The sequence below is a fragment of the Orycteropus afer genome, unplaced genomic scaffold, assembly GCF_000298275.1.
Source record: "Orycteropus afer afer isolate SDZICR_OR568_19922 unplaced genomic scaffold, OryAfe1.0 scaffold00039, whole genome shotgun sequence".
Taxonomy (NCBI): domain Eukaryota; kingdom Metazoa; phylum Chordata; class Mammalia; order Tubulidentata; family Orycteropodidae; genus Orycteropus; species Orycteropus afer.
Genome location: NW_006921626.1, coordinates 10,540,627 through 10,551,574, shown reverse-complemented (window position 1 = coordinate 10,551,574; position 10,948 = coordinate 10,540,627).

The following is a 10,948-nucleotide window of genomic DNA, read 5'->3' as shown; positions in this document are numbered from 1 at the left end:
CTCAGCATTTCTGAAGCTGAAAGAACTGAAGAAAAGATTCAAGCCTCAAGTTGCAATACTGAAGGATTCTATGGGCCAAATATTAAATGATGGAGAAACCATCAAAAGAAGATAGAAGGAATACACAGAGTCACTGTGTATTCATCAAGTTGGTTGATGTTCATCCATTTCAGGAGGTGGCATATGATCAAGAACCAATGGTACTGAAGGAAGAAGTCAAAGCTTCACTGGAGGAAGAGGGCTACACTGGAGGAATTGGTGAAAAACAAGGCTCCAAGAATTGATGGAATATCCATAGAGAAGTTTCAACAAACAGATGCGTGCTAGAGGCACTTGCCTGTCTATTCCAAGATATTTGGAAGACAGCTACTTGGCCAACTGACTGGAAGAGATCCATATTTGTACCCATTCCAAAGAAAGGTGAGCCTACAGAATGTGGAAATTATCAAATAATATCATTAATATCACACACAAGTAAAATCTTACTGAAGATAATTCAAAAACGGTTGCAGTAGTATATTGACAGGGAACTTCCAGGAATGCAAGCTGGATTCAGAAGAAGATGTAGAATGAGTGATATCATTACAGATGTCAGGTGGAGCTTGGCTGAAAGCAAAGGACACCAGAAAGATGTTTACTTGTGTTTTATTGACTATGTAAAAGCATTCGATTGTGTGGATCATAACAAATTATGGGTAAGATTGAGAAGAATAGGTATTCCAGAACACTTAATAGTGCTCATGAGGAACCTGTATGTGGACTAGGAGGCTATCATTCTAACAGAACAAGGGGTTACTGCATGGTTTAAAATCAGGAAGGGAGTGCATCAGGGTTGTATTCTTTCACTATACTTATTCAATCTGTGCCTAAGGCATCTGACTGCTAACCAAAAGGCTGGTGGTTCAAACCCACCAGCCACTCCTCGGAAGGAAGGTCAGGCAATCTACTTCTGTAGTGATACTGCCTCAGAAACCCAAGGGGGGGTCTCTATGAGTCAGGTATGACTCGACGGCAGTGCGTTCATGCTCAGCAAATAATCTGAGAAGCTGGTCTACAGGAAGAAGAACATGGCATCAGGATTGGAGGAAGACTCATTAATGACCTGTGATATGCAGACTACACAAACTTGCTTGCTGAACGCTGAAGGTGACTTGAAGCACTTACTGATGAAGATTAAAGACTATAATCTTCAGTATGGATTACACTCAACATAAAGAAAATGAAAATCCTCACAACTCGGCCAATAAGCAGCATTACAATAAATGGAGAGAAGACTGAAGTTGTCAAAGATTTCATATTGCTTGGTTCTATATTCAACACCCATGGAAGCAGCAGTCAAGAAATCAAATGACATCCTGCACTGGGCAAATCTGCTGCAAGAGACTTCTCTAAAGTGCTGAAGAGCAAAGATGTCTCTTTAAAGACTAAGGTACACCCAACCAAGCCATGGTGTTTTCAATCTCCTCATAAGTTTGTGAAAGCTGAACAACGAATAAGGAAGACCGAAGAACAGTTGATGCTTTTGAGTTGTGGTATTGGCAATTAATACTGAAAGTACCATGGACTGCCAGAAGAATTGACAAATCTGTCCCTGAAGAACTGCAGCCTGAATGCTCCTTGGAAGTGAGAATGGCCATGCTCTGACTCACCTACTCTGGTCACATTGTCAGAAGTGACCATTCCCTCAACAAAAAATGGGGAAGACCTTCAACGAGATGGACCGACACAGTGGCTGCAATGATGGGCTTGGGTATAGGAAGTATTGTGAGGCTGACACTGGACTGGGCACCTGTTTCATTCTGTTGTACATAGGGTCGCTATGAGTCAAAATCAGCTCGACGGCACCTACAAAATAAGAATGTCCATATATATAATAAAACTAATGGGATAAAATTATGATAACTTCTTAAAGCCAAACACTCTGAGGGGATGAGTCACTGGGTCCATGGGCTCAGGACCATGATCACGGGGAACATGAAGCTCAACTGGCATAACATACTACACAAAAACATTGCTCTATATCCTACTTTGGAAGTATTAACTGGGGTCTTAAAAACTTGCAAGATGCCATTTAAGATGCAACAATTGGTCTTTCTTCATCCAAAGCAAAGAAGAATGAAGAAAATCAAAGATATGTGGAAACAATTAGTCCAAGGGCCTAGTGGACCATGAGAACCTTGGCCTACATGACCCTTAGACAAGAAGGACTATATGGTGCCTGGCTACCATTGTCAACTGCTTGGAAAGGGATCAGATGAAAGAAATCCCAGATAGAGTGGGAGAAAAATGTGGAACAAAACTCAAAATCATAAATAAGGGCAGGTTTACTGGTCTGATAGAGACTGGTGATACCTCTGAGACTATGGTCCCCAGTCACTGGAATTGATCTCACTACCAGGCCTTCCAGCCAAACAATAGACAGGGAAACAAAGTGAACATTTATACCAGGTAGGTATACTCCTTAGAACAATTAACCATGGGAGATCAGAAGGGCAGTATTTGCCCAGGGAGATACTCAGAGGACAGGAATGCATAAGAAGCACACAGGGAAAAGGTAACCACTGGCAGAAAGTGGGAAGAGAGGTATTACATTGTGGGGATTGCAATCAATGTCATGAAACAAAATGTGTATCAACCATTGTATGGAAAATGAATTTGCTCTATAAACTTTCAGACAAATCACAACACAAAAAATAAAAATAACTGAAGAATTCCAGAAATCCTTTTAATAGTATTTTAACTTTATGAATAAATCTCTACTATAGCCTTTAAAAAGGAGTTCTGATAGCACAGTGGTTAAAGTATTTGGCGGCTAAGCAAAAGGTCAGCAGTTCAAACTCACCAGCCATTCCACAGGAGAAAGATAAGGCAGTCTGCTTCCATAAAGAATTACTGCCTTGGAAACCCTACAGGGAGCTCTACTCCATCCTACAAGGTCGCTATGAATCAGTATCAACTTGATGGCAGTTGGTTTGGTTTGGTTTGGTATAGCCTTTAAAAGCTGCCCTGGTGTCACAGTGATTAAGCACTTGGCTACTACATAAAAGGTTGGAAGTTCAAACCTACCAGCTGCTCCACAGAAGATGTGACAATGTGCTCCTATAAAGATTTACAGCATTGGAAACCCTATGGGGCAGTTCCCACTCTGTCCTACAGGGTTACTTAGTATCAATTCAGTGGCAATGGGTTTGGAATAATCTTTAAAACTCTGAATGTGTAAGTCTAGCCATTAGACTATTACCTCTATATGGACTAAGTTTATATATTCAGAAAGCATATTTTCTCATAATAATTAGAATTTGCTTGTTTTTAACAATTATAATTCTGTTTTGCCATTGATTATTATTTATGATTATCATAATGCCAAACCAAACACACTGCCATCAAGTCAGATCTGACTCATAGCGACCCCTCCTTGGGTTTCTGAGGCGGTATCACTATGGAAGTAGATTGCCCAACCCTTCTTCCAAGGAGTGGCTGGTAGGTTTGAACCACCAGCCTTCTGGTTAGCAGTCTAATTAATACCTTAGGCACAAGGCCACCAGAGCTCCTATCATAATGTTAAAGGGATTAAAAACACACTGAAACTGAGAATATAGAAAACTGCCCAAAGGGCCTGTTGTCTAGAGTCTATGCGGGGACTCCTGGGGCTATTAATTATCTACTTTTCAAAGTTAATAAATAGGAATGTCTTCTTGTCCTTTATTCCCCAGATGAATTCAACTAAATGAGATGGAGGTATGTGCGTGCAGACAGCAGCCTTAGAACAGAGGGGTACATGTGATGAGAAGGAGATTAGTAAAAAAAATACATTTCATTTCAATGAAATATGCATAACACTGCTGTATCTGGCATATTTTTTTTTTTATCATGATTTAAGTTTGAGTAGTTTGAAGTTTCTAAGTGTATTTTAGAAAGCATGAGTGCTTTAAAAACATAACATATGAAAAAAGAAGTAAAAAATTATAATCTCACAGCCCAAATAAGCCCTGTTGACACCAAAAAAAAAAAAACTTGTTATGTACTCAGAAGGGGAGTATAAAATGAAAAAAATAAGAACCTCCCTTTTCTCACCACCCAGTCACTCCACCAAAGGTAAACCACTATTTATGATATTTTGTCCTACCAGAAAAAAAATAATGTATGCATAAATATTCATTTACTTACCAAAGTTAATCATATTATGCATGCTGCTTTATAACATGCATTTTTTACTTAATACCATATCTGTATGATATTTCTATATCAGCACATGATGATTATCCCATCCTTTTTGCTCTTATGATGCTTCAGTGAGTATCTTTGCACACACAGCTTACTGTTACATGAGTCTGTTTCCTTTTTAATGTGACCCTACTACCAAAGTCAGTACAGTAAGTACAAGCTACTTCCAATGGTCTATCTCCAGCTTTGAGAAATTAAAAGGACAATCTAGTCCCCTTGGATCATGTCAATTTCTTCAGAAAATTTCCTAAAACAGTTATTTATACCAATGGGTTTCAGGAACAGCTTGAGATGGCTACTGATAAAAGGACCATTTTCAGCTGAGAGGAAGGTGAATATTTTTACCTGTTCACTTTTGACTACAAACACCCATGACAAAGCAGTAGTCTTATCTTTGCACTTGGATCCCCCTGGTGTACAACTCCTGCTTCCCTTACAGGAGTGCAATGAACACTCAAAGCATGAACAGAATGTTTATAAAAGGAGGAAAATTAGTAAGCACTGGAAAGATATGCATGGAACAGTGGATGAAACTTCGAAACTACTATCCTCCACTTACCTCTAATACACAGATATTGGAAACACCAGACTCAAGAGACCCATAAGAAGCACTAGATTCAGAGCTGTCTGCCTAGAGGTACACAGGAACGTAGCTGTGGTTAGAAAGTGACAGGAGGCCACAGCTCAGATATATTAATACTGATAATCACTGTCTTACATCTTAGCATTTAGCTATGTCAAATCCTTTTTGAAATAACGGAGGTTTTAAAGTTTACTGTGAAACCTTTCAACATGGTATTTTTCCAAATATTTTTACAGTCTTTATGTCATTTGATACACACATTAACTCTAAGAGGCAGGTGTCATTATCCCCATTTAAAAGATGGCATGACTGAGGGACAAAAAAGGTAAATGACTTGCCCAACGTCAATCAGCTGACCAAGTGGTATGATTCCAAGCACTGTGCTCTTTTCTGAATTCTCCTAAGCTCACCGAAGTCCAACAAATCCAGCTTGCCAATTTTAGAGTCCCAAATCAAAAAAGCTAGGAATGAAGCTAGAGAGATATAAATGCAAATATACCCAGGGACACCTGAGATCCTGAAAACTTTCTCTTCCTAACAGAAGTTTAATAAATTGGATGTAGATCTTGCTAAGTACCAGTTAAGATCAATCTTCATCCTTGACTGAAGAATAAGAGGCTCTACTAGTTTTACAGAGCCTTTTGTGAAAATTTGGTGCTATGTTTTATAATAAACACTACATCACCTCAGATTTTTAAAATCTGGTAGCTCTTAAGTTTTACAGCTAAGACATTACCTTGCATGGTATTAGTGATTTGCCGTTTATATATCTAACACCTATTTCTGGAGTTGCCATCTTGTTAATCAAGACTGGCTTTGATGAGTTAAATTTCTTTGACCATGACCTAGAGAAAAAATACACTTTTATGTTGTAAAAGATACATACGTACCTGTCATTGAAAAAAAAATTCACAAAATAATAATCATCTCTACTATGGGTGGTTCCCTTGAATATTTTCCATTCTTTTCTACTTTTCCATTTCATTTTTTAAAATATTAACTATGCACTGAATTGAGTTCATGGCTCACGAATGGATCACAACTCACAATTTGAAAACCACTGGCTTATATGAACACTACACAGATCCTGCTCTCAAGGAGTTTATATACTAGTTGGTAGTCTCATATATGTTGTTGTTGTTGTTATGTGCCATCAAGTGGGACCCGACTCATAGCAACCCCTCCTTGGGTTTCTGAGGCAGTAACACTATGGAAGTAGATTGCCCCATCTTCCTTCCGAGGAGTGGCTGGTGGGTTTGAACCACCAGCCTTCTGGTCAGCACTCAAGTGCCTTAGCCACTATGCTACCAGAGCTCCCAATACATAGTTCACACAAATCCTATGACTGAAAAGCCCTCAGAGGTCAATTAGTTCAACTATCTACTCTGTAATTCATTCTACAGCATCTCTGATGAGGGTGCTATGTCTTCAAGCCTTGGTAGATTGCTTTAAGAACCAGTAATTACTTCTTATGTGGAGCCTATCACAGGATTGGCCATATAAAGATCTATTAAAACAGTACAGAAACAAATTTAATCAAATACCTAAACAGACTCAGTCTATTTTTCTTTAAAAATAACTGAACCTTCATTCCTAACCCCGTCTTGTTCTTCTCCAGGAAGTGGGTAAAAAGAGGAAGGTACCTCCTGGGGACTGAAGTCTAGAAATCTCTTCTTTGATGATTTGAAAAAGGGATCATAGCAAGTTAACACTGTAATGTTATCCAGCTGAGACTGAGTAATGTAACATTACAAGCACTCTTCAAGATTGAAGGTCTAGTAAATGAGACTCACAACGAGGGCTGTAAATCAGGAAAGGCTTTCCTGAGGAGGTCCAAAATGATCTGAGTCTTGAAAAAATTGATTGGAATTAGACAGGTGAAGAGAAGGTGGGAGGGTTGATGCAAGACTCAGTGGGAAAAATAAGCTCAGCACATTTGGGGATCAGTAACAAAGGGTTCATGAAGAGATGCAGTGAGAGATAAAGCCAGAAAGAAAGAATGAGGCCCATCGGTGGAGAGCAAGACAGAATTTGGATTTTATTCTGTACGTAATAAAGTGTTACTCAAGGTTTCTGATTGTGTACAAATGGTATTTCAGAATTATTCATTTGCATGTGGGCCCGAAACCTGGCTCTAAAAAGATCCAGAGTCCAGACAACAGGTTCCTCAGTTGTGTTTTAACATAGAAAAAAATGTGTGTGCACATGGACTTCAAAAATTCAGAATTCTAATAAGGGCAGTCTTGCTTATATAAAAAATGAAGAAGTTGGTGGGATATACATACTGAGTTTAGACAGCAACAGAGTCTAGCTTCTTTTTCCTTTCATCCTTTTACTTTGTGTGTGAGGCCTTGTCTGTAGCTACCATAATGTTTGCTTCATTATGAAAACTATAGGCTTCATTCATAAACTTGTCCTCAACGCTGGTATGGGCCTAATAAATTATTAGAAACTATTTGCCAAAAATTAAACCTTACATAAATAATAACAACAAACTTTTAATAAGGATATTTAAAGTTAATATACAGACAGGGATCGCTGAAGGTGTTAAGCATCTAGTAATTCAGGCATGCTGGATACAGTGATGGTGCCCTAGGAACTAGGGCTTTGAACCAGTTCATTCTGGTTCCACCCCCTGCTGAGAATTTGCCTTTCCACCTTAGATGTACTGAATCAGAATCTACATTTTAATAAGATCGCCAAGTGATCCTTTTGAAGGCCCATGTGATTCTTATGTTTACCTGGGGATCTTGTTAAAACGTGGATTCTGATTCAGTACTTCTAAAGTTGTTGCTGTTAGGTGCCATCCAGTCAACTCTGACTGATAACAACCCTATGTACAGCAGAATGAAATACTGCCCAGTCCTGTGCCAGCTTCATGATCCTTGCTATACCTGAGCCCATCGTTGTAGCCACTGCATCAGTCCATCTTGGTGAGGGCCTTCCCCTGTTTAGTTGACCCTCCGTTCTACCAAGCATGATATCTTTCTCCAGGAAAGGATATCCCTGGTCTTACAACATAACCAAAATGAGACAAAATCTGGCCATTCTTGGTTCCAAGGAGCATTCTGGCTGCACTTCACTCCTTCCAGGACAGGTATGTTAGTTCTTTTAGCAGTCCATGGTACTTTCAGCATTCTTCACCAGCACCACAACTCAAAAGCATCAACTCTTCTTCCATCTTCCTTATTCACTGTCCAGCTCTCACATGCATATGAGGCGACTGAAAATACCATGGCTTGTGTCAGGCACACCTTAGTCCTCAAGGAGATATCTTTGCTCTTCAGCACTTGAAACAGGTCCTTTGCAGACAATTTGCCCAGTGCTATATGTCGCTTGATGTCTAACTGCTGTTTCCATTGGTGTCAATTGTAGAACCAAGCAATGTGAAGTCTTTAACAACTTCAATCTTTTCTCCATTTATCATGATGCTGCTTTATGGGTCCAGTTATGAGGATTTTTGTTTTCTTTATACTGAGATGTAATCTATATTGTATACTGTTCAGTCTTCATCAGTAAGTGCTTCAAGTCATGTCACTTTCAGCAAGCAAAGTTGTGTCATCAGAGTATTGCAGGTTGTTAATGATTCTTCCTCCAATCCTGATGCCACATTCTTCTTTATATAGTCCAGCTTCTTGAATTACTTGCTCAGCATGCAAACTGAATAAGCATGGTGAAAGGATACAACCCTGATGCACTCCCTTCTTGACTTTAAACCATGTAGTGTCCCTTTGTTCTGTTTGAATGATAGCTTCCTGGTCTATGTACAGGTTCCTCATGAGTACAATTAAGTGTCCTGGAATTCCCATTCTTCTTAATGTTATCCATAATTTGTTATGATCCACACAATTGAATGCTTTTGCATAGTCAATAAAACACAAGTAAACATCTTCCTGGTATTCTTTGCTTTGAGCCAAGATCCATCTGACATCAGCAATGATCACCCTCATTCCACGTCCTTTTCTGAATCCAGCTTGCATTTCTGGAAGTTCTCTGTCAATACACTGCTGCAACCGTTTTTTAATGATCTTCAGTGAGAGTTTACTTGCGTACGGTATTAATGATATTGTTTGATAATTTCCACATTCTGTGTGATCACCTTTCTTTGGAATGGGTATAAATATGGACCTCTTCCAGTCAGTTGGCCAGGTAGTTGCTTTCCAAATCTCCTGGCATAGCCGAGTGAGTACCTCCAGTGCAACATCCGTTCGTTGAAACATCTCAGTGGATATTCCATCAATTCCTGGAGCCTTGTTTTTCACCAATTCCTTCAGTGCAGCTTCAACTTCCCCCTTCAATACCATTGGTTCTTGATCATATGTCACCTCCTGAAATGGATGAACATTGACCAATTCTTTTTGGCACAATGACCTCTGCCCATAAATTCCTTTCATCTTCTTTTGATTTTTCCTGAATCACTAAATATTTTGCCCATAGAATCTTCCAATATTGCAACTCAAGGTTTACATGAACGTGTTCTTCCCTTTTGGTTTTCTAACTTCAGGTCTTGGCACATTTCATTGTGGAAGTGCAAATTCTCAGCATGGAATCAAAGCAGAATGAACTGGTTCAAAGCCCTGCTATGAACATTAGCTAGAACTCAGGTATGTTTCAGGTGAATAAAAAACATCATATGTGAGTCACCTTTCAATTACAGTCACCACCAGCAAGCATATTTAAGAAATGAGAACTACAAAGATCAATCTCTGTAAGATCCTGCCTTGGTCTTCTTCTCCCTTCTTCCAGTCTGAAGATCAATAGAGCTCACAATCTCTCACAAGCATCATTTCTTTATTATAGTTCTAAATTGAAAAAAAAAAACAACTGTCTCCTAAGGCCTCAAAGTTACTTTGTATTACTAGTACTGTAAATAAATTGAGTGTATGTATTTCTTTCACAGGGAAATTACTTCTGAGAAAGATTTTTTTACATTTCTGACAAAATGTTGGTGCATATCAAGTGTATATGTTACCTATCCATCACATACATGAGTAATTAAAAGTCACAAATATTATTTGGAGTAATGTATACCATTCACCAAATGGTCATGAATTTTATTGCATTTTCATATCCACATATATGGGTATGCCAGAATGACATGGAAGCCTCACATTTCATGTAAAAATTTCAAGCCTGGATCTGAAGTGAGTCTGGCTCCTTTTTAGGATGCACATTTTAGGGGCAACTTCTTCATCTATATGACTGCTCCCTAAATTGGGCGGTGACTCAAAAGACAGCTGGAAAGGAGAAGGGGGTACTGAGCAAGTGCTACTAAAAAACAGCAAATCACTTCTGCAAAGTCCCCCCAAACACACACACATATACACACATAATCTTTGTGACTTCTCATCCCCATCAGATATGCTCTTACAGACTATTTCATCTTCCCAGGGTGGAGCCCAGAGTGAATCTGCTCATCTCAAAACTAATGGGATGGCCCTGTTACAGGAACTATGTGTGTCATTTGGTTGTGGAAATTCAAGTTTTTCCACACCAAAGAAAGGAGGCTATTAACCCTGGTTTTAGCACTAGGTACCATTAACTGGGTCCATAGGGCCTACCACGATCTTGTGTCTTTAAGTCCTTGTTACAAAACCTCGCCACCTGCTCGACCCCAGCTTCAGCCAGTGATAAGAGAACTTGCTGTCTCTCTTCACATCTCACATTTCTGGATCCCACTGTTGTACATACACACACACACACTCTCTCTCTCTCTCACTCATTCTCTGTCTCTGGATCTCTCTCTTCCTGAGGCGTTCAAACTCTGCCATCCTGTGCCCGCCAGGCCACAGAGGGCGGTTACAAACTTACTCCTCGCTGAAATAGCACCGCCAGGCCGCCGGAGGAGAGGCCCAAGTGGGGCCCAGGCCCAGGCTCTGGGTCGGGCTTCAGGTCGGAATTGGACCCAGGGCAGCCCGCGGACCTACCTCCCCTGACACTCTGCCTGCCCCCGGCGCACGTACCGGGTGACAGGCCCCTATAGGTTCCATACCTGTCACCGGAAGTGAGTGAGGAGGGCAGTATAGGCATTTCCTGTGACGCGAGCGCCTGGACTCCATTAGGCAGCAGCTGGGGAAGAATCAACACACCAGGGAGCAGAGCGGAGCGGACCCGAGGACTGAGGCGGCAGCTGCCTCTGCT